This window comes from Schistocerca americana, chromosome X (genome assembly GCF_021461395.2).
Source record: "Schistocerca americana isolate TAMUIC-IGC-003095 chromosome X, iqSchAmer2.1, whole genome shotgun sequence".
NCBI lineage: Eukaryota > Metazoa > Arthropoda > Insecta > Orthoptera > Acrididae > Schistocerca > Schistocerca americana.
In genome coordinates this window covers 575,587,175-575,602,081 of record NC_060130.1, presented here as the reverse complement: position 1 = coordinate 575,602,081, position 14,907 = coordinate 575,587,175, and the positions used below count along the sequence as shown (strand labels likewise).

The following is a 14,907-nucleotide window of genomic DNA, read 5'->3' as shown; positions in this document are numbered from 1 at the left end:
TATCATAAGAAACATACATAAACTGTGTTTAGCTATTCTTAGAAATGTGTTTTTCTAGGCGGAAATCATAGAGACCCATGTCTTTTGTAATATAAAATTAGCAATGGTATTTCACCGAGCGAGGTGGCAGAGTGCTAAGTCGCTGAACTCGTTTCCGGACGACGGAGGATCAACTTCTTGTCCTGCCATTCAGATTTAGTTTTCCCTTTATTTCGCAAAATCGTTTAAGATGAGAGCCGGGGCGGTGCCTTCAATGAATCGTGTCCGATTTCCTTACCATACATCTCGACGGTATGTTCAACTCTTATCCTCGTTCTTTTAAATTTTTAGAAATTCAAATAAAAAACAAATCCATCTTTTTTCAGTTTAAGCCAGAACTGTTAAAACTGTTTCTAAGCACCATAAAAGTTACTCGAACAACAGTTCTAAGCGGCTTTTCATGGAGTAGCATATTTACTGTTCACAGTGGTAAAGAACAATGAAAGCAATCTTGGAAGGAAGTTCTTATTACTATAGAGATTAAAGACAATACTAGGATAATAATAACGGAAGATTAAAAGCTTTACATCAATTTGCAACCAAAAATTCCATTATCGGCTAAAGACAGAAATATAAAAACAGGGTCGCAACCTCTTTTATTCTGATGCAAAAGTACCACAGTATTAGTGCAAATTGTTCCTTCAAGTGCAATCGTAAACATTTGCTGAGACGTGAATTCACTGGGATTGTTGGAAATGTCACGATCTGTAATGTGCAGTAGATGGAAGTGCAGAATCATAAACGAATTTTGCTACTTTTCTGTATTCACATACAGCAGCAATGTTATTCATAGATTCTTCTATTGCTAATAAACGTTATTCATAGGTTTTACTATTGGTAATATGTGTTGGGAATGCCTTCCCCACTCCTGAAATACCTTTCGCAGTTAGTTTGCTTTTAAATGTGATGGACTTCATCTGCCATCAATAAATTTAGCATCGTATGTACTCAATACTAAACACCTCATAGAGGCCTGCGGAGTATATGTAAAGACAGAGTAGTTATTATCTGTCTTACAAGGAGAGACCACGAAGTTCGGATCATGGTTTACTTCGAGCTTTGTACACTTTTAGTAGTCCATTAGGACACCATAATGTGCAAGCGGCAAGGCATATAGCTTAGATGATTTCGAGAAAATCCCAAGAGAAGTTTTACGCGTCATCTATGTACCAATCCGCTGCGATACTGTGCACGAGTTGGCGGCGGTCATGTGGTTACCGTTCAAACACTGCAATCGGTGGCTCGCTGGATGGAGTCTTGTTCATATTTTCTTTTCTTTTGTTTTTAATTTACATTTATTTCAACACTAGTCATATTATTTCGTACATATTACATCTGAAACGTAATATGATGAATAGACACATGTATTTGCCTGAACTTTTATGGAATTTCCAATGTTATTTGGTTGTCTGCTAATTTTTACTATTGCAACAAATATTATACTTATAATTATAGAACAAGTAAACGACCAAACACAAATTTTTTCCTGAAAATGTATTCCTACCGTGACTGTCGAGATTCCTAATACCTACAATTGGGTAGGGTACCGAGAAATGCTTTGGATCAGGACTTTTCGATCTGCAGACACAGGTTTCAAGGACGAGGTATCGACTTTGAAAGCTCAAGTCAAACATCGATAAATAATACTTTAAATAGCTTCATTCACTAATATAGTGAGTTACAATATGCCAGAATATGATGGTAATGTGAGATTAATTGCCGGATCTGCTTTCGACATTATAAGTTATAGGATAGTATTCTTCTTACAGACAAAAATTAAAACGGCATCTACTACATCGAATGAATGCAGTTTTCAGCATGCACAAGGAATCTTCAGAGTTTCTAAGGAAAAACAAATCTGGTTGACATTTTGAAAATTTCCTCTTTCTCTCAATAATTTGGATGCAAACCACACGTAACGCAATACTGTCGTAACTGTCGATGGCTAAAATTGGCGATGTGCCATTGAATGTATTTTAATAACACTTGGCTAGAGAAATAAAAGTGGCATAATTTTTGCTGCACTAATAAAAATTGGTAAACAGCCAAATAACACTGAAGATTCAATAAAAGTTCAGGGAAATTAACGTGTCATCATTATATTATGTTTCAAATATAATGTGTACCAAGTAATATGACTAGTGTTGAAACAAATATAACTTAAAAGAAAAAAAAAAAAAGATGAGCGGGACTCGATCCAGCGATCCACCGCTTAAGGAGCTTGAACGCTGACCGCATGACCTCTGCCAGCTCGTACTCAGTGCGCAATGCCCCGGTACATCATTGACGCTTAAAACTTTTCTTGCGATTTTCTTGGAGTCACCTAAGTAGTACGCCTTACTACTTTTAGATGATTTTGAGTACTGTACTATTAAAAAGATACAAAGCTTATAGTAAATCCAAGATGCGAAAGTCATGACATCCTCTTGTTAGAACGTTGTCCTAGGCCAACATCGTTGTGTGCTTCTGAACTCTAAATTTGTTTTCTGCATTGTAACACAAGTTTGCCGTCCAATTAGTTACTGTAAATCTGATATATTTACGCTACCCTGTCACACTCATGCGTCCTCTTAAAGACGCAGCACGCGGGGTAGCCGCGCGGTCTCTGGCGTCTTGTCACGGTCTGCGTGGCTCCCCCCGTCGGAGGTTCGAGTTCTCCCTCGGACATGTGTGTGTGTGTGTGTGTGTGTGTGTGTGTGTGTGTGTGTGTCACCCTTAGCGTAAGTTAGTTTAAGTTAGATTAAGTAGTGTGTAAGCTTAGGGACCGATGACCTCAGCAGTTTGGTTCCATAAGACCTTACCACAAATTTCCAGTTTCCTAAAAGATGCAACGAGCAATTCCAACAGCTGAATGCTGGACTTCAGTACTCCGCAGCGAATGACATGCGCGTCTTTCTGTTTATCTTACTAGTACACTCTTTATTTTCTCGCCTATAAGATAGTTCTACCCCATACTCCCCTGCGTATATACTTTACATTTAATAGTAGATTTATTCCTTTTACATACACCGATGAGCCAAAATGTTATGACCACTGCCCGGCGTAAGATGCGGATTGCAAATAACCGACTGTGGCAAAGAGAAGATTGTTATGGCCTTGGCACCTGGGAACGAGCATCCCGGATACGGTGAATCTGGTAGGCTGTGCGCTTACTAGTATCGTTAGAGTCTGTGTAAAGTGGTTGAAGAACGGTAAAATCACAAGTAATCGACAAGATGTTGTTGATCATTGACTCTCATCAGGGAGGGTCGAAGTAGTATGCTTGCACGCTCTGTAAAGAATGGCGGGTGATCTGTGGCATATGTGATAACAGAGTACAAATCTGGTGCAGGTGCATGTATTTAGGAGCACACAGTTCAGAGAACATTATTGAACATGGTTACACCAGGCTGATGGACATGCCAAAATACGTCACTTTCCAGGTGAACAATGCTAGATACATGCAGCGCACCACGGACACAAGCCTTCGAAGGCAGTTTATGTTATGGGGGACATCCACGCAGGATTCCATGGGATCTGTGGTAGTAACCGAAGACACCATGGCAGCCGTGGACTACATGAACAATATTGCGGACCACCTGCATGTCTTCCCCATTGGCAATGACATCTTCCAGCAGGATAACAGTCCATATCACAAGTCCAGAAATGTGCTGCAGCCGTTTGAGGAGCATGATAGTGAACTCTCATTCATGTCTTGGCCACAAAATTCGCTAGATCTGAACCTAATGGAACACACCTGGGAGACTAATGGGCGCCAGCCCCGTGCACGCATACAGCGACCACAGGATTTACAGAAATTGCGTGTGTTCAGGCATCTGGTGCCACATATCTCCAGGTACCTACTATGGACTTGTCGAAACCATGTCACGCCAAAGCCGGCCGGGGTGGCCAAGCGGTTAAAGGCGCTACAGTCTGGAACCACGTGACCGCTACGGTCGCAGGTTCGAATCCTGCCTCGGGCATGGACGTGTGTGATGTCCTTAGGTTAGTTAGGTTTAAGTAGTTCTAAGTTCTAGGGGACTGATGACCTTAGAAGTTAAGTCCCATAGTGCTCAGAGCCATTTGAACCATGTCACGCCAAACTGCATTTAACTGTCACGATATGTGAGTTGCGATGGTCACTTACGTTCTTCGTTTGCTTTTGAGTGTTTTGTGATCCCACAGATGTCTTACAGAAATGAATGAGGCCTACTGACTACCTGTAACATTACACAAACTGTTGTATTCAGAGATCTGAGAAGAGTTGTATTTATTTGTTCTCGTTACAGATTGTTCTCGTGAATCTAGAAAACATCATATAAACCCATACACGTGAGGATAATAATTATTACTACATGTTACATACTAATAACGCGATGTGCACAATGGATAAAATATTTTCACTCCCAAAGTGTCGTAAGGCTAATACCGTTTAACACCACCTCGCGCCTTGATAATGGCCTTATCAGTTAGGAAAGGAAGAGGTTCCACAGATATTTCAGGTATAACATTTCCAACTAAATCCACTCACTGATGGTTAGACGGCATAGACCTTCTAAACTGAGGTTATGCTTGTGGCTACGTTTCACCCACTGTCCAAAGAGTCCTTAACACGTTCTGTGTGGTTAAGGTGGGGTGATTTAGAGGGCCAGTCGAAGCACGATATTCTCGAGTGTTCCTCGAACGTGGAACGTAATGGAGGAGTCCTGCGAACACTGCTGCCGCTTCTTGGACGTCAAGATGCTCACAGCATATTCATCATGCTGATGTAGAAGAAAAGACAACACTTGGTCACCGAGAAAGTTGAAATAAACGTCCCGGTACGTTACGACGGTAACCTAAATGAGTGGTTCTCGGTCATAATACGAAAAACACACCCAAAACATCACGAAACCCTACACAACCTGCGGATTAAACGCCTCTTTGGACCGCCGGCGCACGCATCGCCTTTAATCATTTGAAAAGAGACGAAATCGCGAATCGTCGGATCACACATCATCCAGTTACTATCCAATTTCTCTGCTGTTTGGACCATTGAAGCTGTGAAGCTCCATATGCCTCTGTGATCAATTGCCTTTTGCTATGTACCTGACTCTAAATGCCGGTTCCATGCAGTTCAATTTCCAATATTCACTCGAAAACTGTGTAAGACTGACTTGCATTCCTTGAAAACAGAAATATAGTGAGGTTTAGATCCGAGTTACTAACAAGGCTTGGCACTCATCTCCTGTCCCTGTTGGTTAGGATCGTTTTACTCTGAAATAAGTCATGGTGATGAAGTCGGTCGGTTGCATGGTTGCATGGAATCAGGTACTACAACTGGCCATACCAAACGACGACTCTGCAGATTGATGTCAGGACCAGTTTAACATGTCAAAACCAGGATCCAACTAAAGCAACGGCAGTGGCATTCCTGTCTCATTATCACGATGCGTGTGTCGTATATACAAATGGGTCCAAGTCTAGTAAAGACGCTGGAAGTGCTTATTGGGTACCACGAAGCAGACAACAAGCCCTGTTCAAGCTGGATCCACACTCCACTATTATTGACATCCTTGCTGATTGCCATTTTCGAAGCCCTATTGTTCACACAGACGTCCACGTCAGACGTAATGGTCATCCTGTGTGATAGTATCTCAGGCCTACAACTGATTACAAACCATCATCATAGTTGTACCAACCACATAATGGCAGCAATTGTCGATTGTGTTTCGAGCGCAGAGGAACTGTCGCAACATCGTGATGGTGTGGATGAAAGGCCATTCTAGGATACCTGGCAATGAGCAAGTAGATGCCGTAGCAAAGCAGGTGTCTCTGCTTGGAGCTATTAAATATGATAAACTCCCTCTCACAGATATGATACCCATGCTCAGAAAGCGGTTGTCCTCAAATGGTTCAAATGGCTCTGAGCACTATGTGACTCAACATCTGAGGCCATCAGTCCCCTAGACTTAGAACTACCTAAAACTAAGCACATCACACACATCCATGCCCGAGGCAGGATTCGAACCTGCGACCGCGACACCACTGGATGAAGCGCCTAGAAGCGCTCGGCCACCGCGGCCGGCGGTTGTCCTCAGACTGGCAGGAAGAATGGTCGTGGACATCTAAAATCAAAGGCAGTCACTACGCACTAGTTCATTTCACGATCCCAAGAGTACCATGTTATGATAAGGCACAAATATCAAGGAGCTTCACGACAATTACACCACGGCTGAAATTTAATCATTGGAAGTTCAACCAACACCTCTGTCGGGTCAATGTTAACGCCAACCCTCTATACGTTTGAGGAGAGGAAGAATATCCAAACAATATACAGGGTGACAATTATTGAACTATATGAAATAAAATCGTCATAACTTCTGAACGGTTTGCGATAGGACTTTGAAGCTGCACATTTGACCGCGGGGTGTGATGGGAATTAGTATGTGCAACCGCACGCGCCTTGTTGTTGCCGATCATTTGCACATGAAAATGTCACGGTACGTGCCTGAGCGTATTGCGCTTGTGAAAGCCTACTATGCAAGCAATAGCAACCCATCTGCGGCTCAAAGGAAGTTTGGACAGAGTTGAAGCTAAATACAACCAGTTCAAGTGTGCTAACAATCAAGAATTTGATTTGCAAGTTTGGGAGAACCGGTAGTATTCATGATAACAGTGTTGGTAATATCGGTCGTCCAAAAAGGGCGAAAACACCTGAAAACCTCTAAAATCATGCGCTATGTTTCAAAACAGCTCCAGGAAATTGATCAGACGAGCTGCACAACAGGTGAGAATCAACTGGAGACGCTGCTACAAATTGTTGTTGAAGACCTGCAGCTCTTCCCATACAAAATTCAAACCTATCAACTATTAAGTCCCAGGGCCATGGAAAAACGGTTGTGTTTCGCTAACACGATTGTCCACAGAATTAACGAACAGAACTTTGATGGTTTGGTTTAGCGACGAAGCTCACTTTCATTTGGATGGGGTCGTCAATAAACAAAATTGGCGCATTTGGGGGACTAAGAATCAGCATTTCGCGATCGAGAACTTTCTTCACCCTCAACGGGTGACTGTGTGATGCGCAATGTCCAGTCACGATATAATCGATGCGATATTCCTTGATGGTACCTAACGGACGGTACGTGAAGGTTTTTGGAAGAAGATTTCATCCCCAATTTCCAAAGTGACCTTGATTTCGACAAGGTGTGGTTCACGCAAGGCGGAACTCGACCTCATTGAAGCAGGAGCACTGCTGTCCTGGAGGAGCACTTTGGGGATACCCAGAGGCCACTGCCATGGGCCTCAGTTGGCAGCCATATTCTCCGGATCTGAACACACGCGACTCCATTTTGTGGGGCTGTATTAAAGACAGTGCACAGCAATAACCTCAAAACCAGTGCTGAGCTGAAACCAGCCATTCAGGAGGTCATCGACAGCATCGATATTCCGACGCTTAAGCGGGTCATGCAGAATTTATGTCTTTTTTCATATTCAGTCATTGTCACCCTGCATTTCTACAGTATCCTCAGAACACGTATCACACGAACGTCCTTGCAAGTTATCTTCGCGCTCTTGGTCATCAGTTCCCAAGTAGCCTCCAAATCTTGTTCGTGTTCAACGATGAAGCAACGTATAAGCTACTGTACGTGTTTGTCAACGGTGCCAATATCAAGATATAGCTCCCTATGCTGCTACACTAGTGCTCCTGATACTTACACCCAAACCACCAGACGTCAGACTCTCAGGTCGATACCAAACGTTGTGTGTCGATGGAGTATCAACCAAAACACCGATTTAGTTCGTGCTGTGTGCTATCGTCCAGTAGATCAGAACTACAGAGTATAGGAAAAGCGTATCTGTGAGGTGTAAATGTGAAGGTCTCTGGTATGTGAGCTGGTAGCGCGTTGGGTCGTCGTGCTGACGGTCCCGACTTGCCGGCACGGTAGCTCAGCGTGTTCGGTCAGAGGGTTAGTTGCTCTCTGTAATAAAAAACCGCAGGATCAACGATGAATCTGAACAGGTGTCATGGGACGTCCGCCCCGAACAAATGTAACAAACAATAACGAACAAAATGAGATCAACAACAACAAAACAAAGAGTTCGAAGTTTCTTAACAGTTTACGCGTGAAATTGTTATATGGGAGAACATGTTTCTGACATGTGAAAGAACGTTTCGGATTTTGTAGCATTGTTCTTTTGGCAGTCTGTTTTCACTTCGTTAGTTGAAAGTAACAAACCTATAGCATACATTTGTATAACACCACACCTATCTATACAAATGTACTCTAACTATCAACTAACGAAACAAAAACAGACTTCTAAAAGAATAGTGCTACAAACTCCGAAACGTCCTTTTACATGCCAGAAAAATGTTCTCACATACAACAATTTCACGCGTAAACTCTAAAAATAGAAAAAAAAGCAACACCAGTACTGGGCTTCGAACTCAGGACCATTAGCATGACGATCGAACGCTCTATCAGCTCACATACCAGAGACCTTCACATTCCCCGCTCACAAATACTGGTTTCCCGTACTCCGTGGTTCTGGTGTTACTTTCAGTTACCATTTACACATACTAAACTGGACGACAGCACACAGCACGAACTAAATCGGTGTTTAGGTTGATACTCTATCGACACACAACGTTTGCTACCGAACTGGGTGTCTGACGTCTGAACGTTTGGGTGTTAAGGATGCCAGGGGAAGACCAAAGTGCAATTAACTGACTATATCCTGTCGTATTACTCTGCAGGCCATGGAACGCTTAGCCTCTAAATTAGGTAATCATCGACCTAGACAAATATTCAGTTGTATATCCGTAGCTTTTGAAACAATTCTTACAGGACATACAAAGAACGTTTTATTCATAATTTAGATAAATATTCATTCATTTGGACTCAATTTGGAATATCCTAAACGTCTACCAACGGCGATTTATTATTTCTTCTTGTGTTAGCAGTAGGATTTTTGTAGTATACTAATACTATGTATTCTGTGTTCCATTTTCGTCTTGTTACTCGTTTTAGTATACTCTGATTGTAAAACTTGTTTTAGGTCGAATCAGTCCTTTGTTAGTCCTATTTTACATTGTACCTGGATACAACTTAAAATAATGTCACTATGAATTGTCAAAACTAATTATAATATAACATGTCCTGTGTTTGGATGGCTGAATGGCACGTTCAGAAAGATAATAAATTAAAAAAAACATATACAGGATGAGTTAAGTAAGACGTAACACCACTTTTATTTCCTGAACGGTTACACATGTCGAAACGCGGTTTTTGGAAAATGTTAGAGCCTCGAGGCGCACGTATGTTTTTGTTCGGTAAATGTTTGTAGCGCTGGCGTCAACTGTTTAAAGTAAGTACATTTCTTTAAATCTACATCTATATCTACACTCTGAAAATCACCGTGAGGTGCATGGCTGAGGGTACGTTCCATTGTACCAGCTATTATGGTTTCTTTCTGTTCCATCACGTATGGAGCGCGGGAAGAGTGTTTGAATACCTCTGTGCGAGCAGTAAATATTCTAATCTTATCCTCACGATCCCTGCGCGAGTAGTATATTCCTAGAGTAATCATTTAAACTTGTTTCTTGAAACTTTGTTAATAGACTTTTTCGGGAAAGTTTACGTCTGTCTTCAAGAGTCTGCCATTTCAGTTCCTTCAGTATCTCTGTGACATGGAACCGTATACTTTTTGTAACTGCATTAGATAGCTCTTGAGAAGACAATTGCTGTGATATAGCGTTCGTTGAAGTTGACGTTGAAACCTGTCGTAAAAAATTCGAGAAATGCCCTAGAATGTGAGAGGGCACGGTGGCCGGAAACAGCATTTGTGGTGCAAACACTGCCAAGCATGCGTCTGGGAACGGGCTGCGTTGTTGTATACCGTAAGGTAGGCCTGCGCTACGAGAATAAAGCTGTATTTCCGCTTGAACCAACTTACGACCTAGATTCAGGTTCACCTACGGATGTTGTTTATGGAAATACGACATAGGCAAGAACCTAGCGCATCACAAAGTGCTTAGGAAAACTATTTCACATTTGTGTAGCGTCCCAGATTTACGTGAGCTGAAACAGAGAAATCAGCTGTACATTCTTCAAAAATAAAAACTTCTCATACGCTGCAAAAAGCAACTACTGTATTAAATATATAAATGTTAGAACGGAGATTTGACTTATCTTTTCTTGAACTTGGCTGTGTGCTTCTTAGAGGTAAAAATGCATGCTATCGGCCAACTATCTCTAGCTTCACTTCTCTAAGTTACATCATATGCGATACATTCGTTGAACTAAACATTTTATTAAAAACACTGTGGTGACCACATGTAAACCGCAAAATACATATTATTCTTAGTGAAACGTTGTTTCATGCTGAACGTAAGTGCATAATGACGGTGTTACCACCTACCTGCAATACACGCTGTCGACTTATTTGACATTGGAGTGCAATTTCGTACACATGTAAATGAAATAAAAAATTTACTAACGTTGATTTGGCAACCACCCAAATCACATAACATAAATTTTGTCTTAAAAAAATAAATTTGTCCTTTATTTAAGCATGTGTTCAAACTGTTGACCATGGACTGAAAGGAACATGTTCTATCACCGTCCGAAAGAACGATACTCAGATGTATGTACAGTGGCTGATATGGTAGAGCAAGCACTGGCGATTCAACGACACATATCGTTTGGTGTAGTTGGGGCTTCGTCGTAGACTGCATCTTTGAGCGGTCCCCAAGGAAAGAAATCAAGAAGAGTCAAATTGGGGACCTCTCAGACCATATGACAAGATAATTTCGTCCTATCCAACGTCCAGGAAAGTTCTCCTTGAATATTTGGTTTGCAACACGGGACGAGTGAGCTGGAAAACCGTCGTGTTGCAGCCACATACACTGTCGAATATCCATTTGTACCTCTTCTAGAAGAACCGGCAGAATGTTAGAAAGTGTGCTTGCGAAAGTCCATTTAGAACGCTTGAAGTGAAGTAAGGTCCCACAACGTAATTTCCTATGATGCCGCACCATACGTTTACGCTACACGGCCGTTGATGTTGCACCTGACAAAGCCAGTGTGAATTTTCAGCTGCCCACATGTGCATGTTATGCAAATTTACATTAGTGTGGTCAGTAAACGCTGCTTCATCGGTAAATAGCACACATTGGAAAAACGTACGGTCGTCTCTCAGTTGCTGAAGGGCAAACCAACAAAACTGTGTACGACGTTCGAAATCACGGTCGTCTAGTGCATTATGTAGTGATAGGTGATAGGGATGGAAACTCTGCCGATGCAGGATACGAATGACACTCGTCTGGCTGATTCCATATTCGTTGGCAATATGTCTCGTACCAGTGTGCGGATTCATTAGCGTCGTAGCCAGAACAGCTTCTTCGTGTTCTCTGTCAGTTGTAGTCTCCTTTTGTTATCCTCTTTTTGACGTTCAAGCAGCCTGTCTGCACTAGCGTCTTAATAATCGTTGCAACTGCCTGGCGCGTCGGACATGGCGATCCGTATAGGTAGCCCTGCACTGCTGTTCTCTTTCTACGGCATTTCTTTTGCATTCGCCGTGTAAATGTAGTATATCAAATTTCTCCTCATTGGTGTACATGTCTGCATGCAAGGAATGTTGAAGCAGACGAAGTAAACAGGCAAATGTGTTGACATTCTGACATAACGTAGCACGAGAGCTCTGCCTGGTGGAGTTTGCACCGCTAATACCGATTTCGGCCACCGTGCTCTCAAATTTTACGACATTTCTCGATTTTTTTACGATAGGTTTCAACGTCAACAGTAACAAAAGCTATATCACTTCTCAAGGGCGATCGAATGCTATTATGAAAACTATACGGGTCCATTTTTTTTAAAGTACTTTCTTCAATATCGCCGTTGATACCATCGCTAAAAACATTAATTAAACAAAAAGTACGTCCTCCTCGACGCTCTAACATTTGCCGAAAACCGCGTTTCGGTATGTGATTCACCCTGTATATTGTGAAAATAAATGGTATTATAACATTCCCTTGTGGTACCCCCGAAGCTACTTATACGTTTGAGTATTTCTAAATCTACGTCTACCGAGCGAGGTGGTGCACACTGGACTCGCATTCGGGAGGACTACGGTTCAAACCCTCGTACGGTGATCATGCTGTAGGTCTTCCATGATTTCCCTAAATCGTCTCAGGCAAAAGCCGGGATGGTTTCTTTGAAAGGGCGTCGCCAATTTCCTTCGACATTCTTCCCTAATTCGAGCTCGTGCCCCGTCTCTAATGACCTCATTGTCGGAGGGACGCTAAACTCTAATCTCCTCCTCCTCCTCCTCCCCCCCCGCCTCCTCCTCCTCCTCCTCCTCCTCCTCCATTGCCTCGCCCAGGCAGCGAGATGGTCTATCGCCGCTTAAACTCAGTACTGCAGGATATGTGCCCTTGTGAAGGAACAGGTGTCATCTCAGCACACCGTCTGCTGTACCCTTTGCGTTTTGCTGCAGATTAGTGGCATACAGTACGTAAGAATTTGGTTTTAGGGCCTAGCGAGGTGTTTCGGCTGGCGCAGAGGTCATCTAGTTGTTTATAAGTGAAATTACGACTTAATATAGTCAGTCTATACTGTTGTATTTATTGTGGAGTTAGCTGACTCTACGTCATCGTACGATACCAGACTAACAGGCCCACTAAACGACGTGGTGCAGTGTTCAAAGCATTTGCATGATATTTGTAAGAAGTGGGGTTTAAATCCCCGCTAGGCTAGCCCGATTTACTTCCATGGCTTCCCAAAATCGCCTCAAGTGAACGTTTTCTCAAGGGCTTAGTATCCAATCTATTATGACACTGATCTAGATAGGACGCTTAACTCCGCCTCCCTCTCCCCCTTTCCACCTCCTTCTTCTCTTCTTTTGCAGTAGAACTGAATTCATAACAATTTGCAGTATTCACATTTCGGCCAGTTTTGTTATTGGCCAATATTTGTCATGTACGTAGTTACGTAATGTACGTTTCATATCGACGGATTTAACGAACTAGGACATTAGCCGCACGAGAACGACAGACAGCACATCTTCGATATTATATTTCTACAGCTGTATTTGTGCTCATCAAACAGTTTACAATGAATGACGAAGTGAATAGAATATACACTCTCGGATACTGGGTAATGCGGAATTAAGCACTAGATGTCACGAGAGGTGGACCCGCCAGTATAAAAGGAGACGAGGAGTCTTATGTCGTCATTAGTGAAGCAGTAACACCAAGATGCGTCTATCAGGAGACCTCAATAACTTCGGGTGTGGACTACTGATTAGATGTTATCTAAGTAACAGATTCATCAATGATGTTTCAACCTTTTTAAAGTTGCCCAAGTCGACTATTATTGATGTGATTGTAAAGTGGGAACACGAAGGGACAACCACAGCTAAATCAAGATCAGACTGACCTCATGTACTGACGGACAGAGACCTTGCTGAGAGTAACTGCAAAAATCGAGTGAAATCAACAGAAGGATACATTCGTGAGTTCCAAGTTTGCTACCAGCAGTCCAGATAGCACAATGACTCTGCGTGGGAAGATAAAAAGAATGGGGCACAGCTGTCGAACAGCTCCTCGCAAATCACACATTTCTGTATTCACTACTAAGTAACGCTTAGGCGGTGTAAGGTGCAAGGCCACTGGACAGTAGATTGACTGCAAACGAATGATTTTGCGTGATGAATCACGCTATATCCTGTGGCAATCCAATGGAAGCGTTTGGGTTTGGCGAACGGCAGGAGAACTTTTACGTGCCATCATGTGTACTGTCAACAGTGAAGTACGGAGGAGGTGGTGGTACGGTATGGGAGTGACTCTCGTGGTTAGGGTATGGTCCACTTATTGTGCTTAAGAACACACTAAATGCGGAAGCATATGAACGCATTTTACAGCACTGTGTATTGCGTACAGTAGAGGCTCAGTTCGGAGACGATTGTTATTTGTATCAGCATGACAATGCACCCTGTCATAAAGAAGCATCTTCGAGGCAATGGCTTTGTGGTCAATAACTTTCATGTAGTTGACTGACCTGCCCATGTTTCCGACCTTAACCCAATGGAACACCTTTGAGATGAGTTAGAGCATCGACTCCGTTCCAGACCTCACCGTCCAACATCACTACATTTTATGGTTTCGGCTCTCAAGGAAGAATGGTCTGCTCTTCCTCCACAGATATTCAGACACCTCATTCAAGTGTCCTCAGCAGAGTTCAAGCCGTCACAAAGGCGGACAGACACACGCCGTATTAATGTTTACCAGTAAGTGTTCGGATACTTTTGATTAGATCGTGTGCTACTACCATCCATCCTTCCTCTGTTTCAGTTGCAAATGTTCAACGGAAAGGACAACTGTTGGGTAACCTCTATATAAACTTGACCATGACTTTGCTGTAATTTGCATTTTTGGTATTTTTTAGTAAACTCAGCGTGGTGCATAACTCCTCTCTTGCAACGTGTGTCGTTAGAATCAGTTGCGGATTTCCGTGACGATATCGCGCAGCCTAAACAAACTTGTGACGACAGGCTTTCTTTCATGAATTTTTCTGTCCTCTCTGTTGATCTTACCGGAACAAAGAATTTCTGATACATAATGTTGTATAGTAGGATACACGTGGGTGAAGTAATAATTGCGCTTGAAATGCTTCGTTCGTAGGACGGAGCTCTGGGTGCAGCCCATAGTGGGAACAGACAACTACGGATGGCTCTCTATAGACAACGCATATTCAAATGGACTTAAATGTGTACATAGTCCAGTCTTACGAGCTCAGCCGGTACAGAAGGAGTAGAGTTTAACGATCTGTCAATGAGGACGAAATCGGATGGAGTACAACGGTGCAGGAGGCTTTCGGTGGTGGTCTTTCCAAGGGAATCATTCTG

At 42.6% G+C, this 14,907-nt stretch overlaps 1 protein-coding gene across 1 annotated transcript in view; it reads left to right on the top strand.

The window, feature by feature from the left end:
* LOC124555720 (cytochrome P450 4C1-like) overlaps positions 1–14,907 on the top strand; it is a 258,545-nt gene that overhangs the window by 149,208 nt on the left and 94,430 nt on the right. The window lies entirely within an intron of this gene.